Source organism: Topomyia yanbarensis, chromosome 2 (assembly GCF_030247195.1).
Source record: "Topomyia yanbarensis strain Yona2022 chromosome 2, ASM3024719v1, whole genome shotgun sequence".
NCBI lineage: Eukaryota > Metazoa > Arthropoda > Insecta > Diptera > Culicidae > Topomyia > Topomyia yanbarensis.
This window is the reverse complement of record NC_080671.1, coordinates 422564908-422567558: the sequence shown is the minus strand read 5'-3', so window position 1 is coordinate 422567558 and position 2651 is coordinate 422564908.

Here is a 2651-nt window from a genome sequence, read left to right as displayed (position 1 = left end):
CCATGCGAAAAATGCATATGTTTTTCAGACAGCAAGTTTAGCAAAAAGTTGTTTAGAGTCGGTGAAAGACCATGCTGGTGCAGCTTCTCAGAAAGAATTTTGATAGAAACTGAATCAAAAGCCCCCTTTATATCTAGGAAAACTGATGCCATCTGCTCTTTGCTAGCATAAGCCATTTGAATTTCTGTTGAGAGCAGCGCAAGACAATCGTTCGTCCCTTTGCCTTTGCGGAAACCAAATTGTGTATCTGACAGTAAGCCATTTGCTTCAACCCAATTATCGAGGCGAAACAAGATCATTTTCTCGAACAACTTTCGGATACAGGACAGCATCGCAATCGGTCGATACGAGTTGTGGTCGGAGGCTGGTTTTCCTGGTTTTTGAATGGCGATGACCTTCACTTGCCTCCAGTCATGAGGGACAATATTACCCTCAAGAAACTTATTAAATAAATTCAACAAGCGTCTCTTGGCAGAGTCTGGCAGATTCTTTAACAAGTTAAATTTGATTCTGTCTGGCCCTGGGGCTTTATTGTTACATGATAAGAGAGCAAGTGAGAACTCCACCATCGAAAACGGTGTTTCGTTCGCGTTATTGTGAGGGGACGCGGCGCGGTAGATCTTCTGTGCCGGGGCGGAATCCGGACAAACCTTCTTGGCAAAATCGAATATCCAACGGTTTGAATATTCCACGCTCTCATTAGTACTGTTTCGGTTTCGTAAGCGTCGGGCCGTACTCCAAAGAGTGCTCATCGATGTTTCTCTCGTTAGTCCGTCGACAAACCGGCGCCAGTAGCTACGTTTTTTGGCTTTTATCAAACTCTTCATGCGCGTTTCCGCCATCGCGTACTGTCGGTAGCTAGCTGGCAGCCCGTCGTCCCGGAAGGTCTTATACGCAGCGGCCTTCTCCGCGTACACGTCTGAGCACTCTTTGTCCCACCATGGATTGGGAGGACGCCCGCGTGAATTCGCGTCTGGTACGCGTTTAGTCTGAGCTTGAATCGCGGTATCGAGAATCAAGCCAGCCAGGAACCCGTACTCTTCCTCCGGAGGAAGCTCTTGTGTCGATTCTACTTTTTCGGATATCACGGACGCGTAGCTCTTCCAATCAATATTTCGTGTGAGGTCATACGAAACATTGATTGTATTCGGTGGCCCTGAACCGTTAGCAATATTAATTACGATTGGCAGATGGTCGCTGCCGTGGGGATCAGAGACTACCTTCCACATGCAATCTAACCGCAGCGATGTCGAGCAGAGGGACAGGTCTAAGGCGCTCGGACGCGCTGGAGGGGCAGGAATCCGTGTCATTTCACCCGTATTCAAAATAGTCATATTGAAGTTGTCGCAAAGCTCATGGAGTAGGGTAGATCGATTATCGTCATGAAGGCAACCCCATGCCGTGCCGTGGGAGTTGAAGTCACCTAAAACTAGCCTCGGTGCGGGGAGGAGTTCCGCAATATCGCAAAGCCGTCGGTGGCTAACTGAGGCTCTAGGGGGGATGTAGGTGGAAGCAATTCAAAGGTCTTTGCCTTTAATTCTGGTTTGGCAAGCGACAACTTCAATGCCTGGTGTCGAGGGGAGGTCGATCCGATTGAAAGAATAGCACTTTTTGATCCCCAAAAGTACTCCTCCGTAAGAGTCTTCTCGATCCAAGCGAATAATATTAAAATCGTGGAAGTGTAGGGTTATTTCTGAAGTGAGCCATGTCTCGCATAGGGCAAATGCATCGCATTTCAAATTATTTAGTAAGATTTTAAACGAATCGATTTTCGGGATAATGCTTCTGCAATTCCACTGTAGAACAGTGATTAAATCCTTGACCTCGTTCGATGAATTAGCCATCGAAGGATACAATCGCTGAAAGAAGGGGCCATTTCGCAGTGAACTGCATCATAAATGTTTTTACTGCGGGGAGAAAGCTTATCAAGATACTTTTAAGGGGGTCAGAAATGTTTAACGCTGTAAGAATACGGTCCACAATGTCAGAGAAATTTATTAAGCCAGCACTGTTTTCTTTCTCTGGCTGAGATATGGGAACACTTGGGGTTTTTGATGTTCCTGGAAGTGCTGGGAACTCCTTTTCTGAGCTCAGGTTACTGAGACCGGGAGCGACTTGCTTCGGTTTTGCACCAGTACTTCCTTGAGTAGTTTTGGGGTTATGTTGCTTCGAAGGTGTGAAATTGAGATCAGTGGTCTTTTGCGAGAATGTTTTATCTTTTAGTTATGTTTGAGACCGAATAAATTTCTATGCAATTGTTGTATATTGTACTTTGGGCATAAGGTTGTAAAGCGTCCCCCAAAAAAGCGATGCATAAAGGGAGGGGGCGCACGCAGAGTGATAGTCTGTTCAGATAGTTTCCATAGAATAATGCAACATTTCAGTAATATTTATCTAAATTTTCATTTGATAAATGTGACAGTGAATCTACGGGAGGCACCTCGAATGATAACTCATCATAACTCAACATTTCTTGGATCAATCGTTTCGAAATTTCGCACAGCTCTTCTTCGCAACATTGCTCAAATAACTACAGAAGTGGTTTACAGAATTATTACTATTTATGGAACCTGGGGCTATACGCACCTATCTAAGCAAGTCACCCTTTTAGGTGGATAGAAGTGAAAGAATTTATCGGTCAAAGCTCCTAA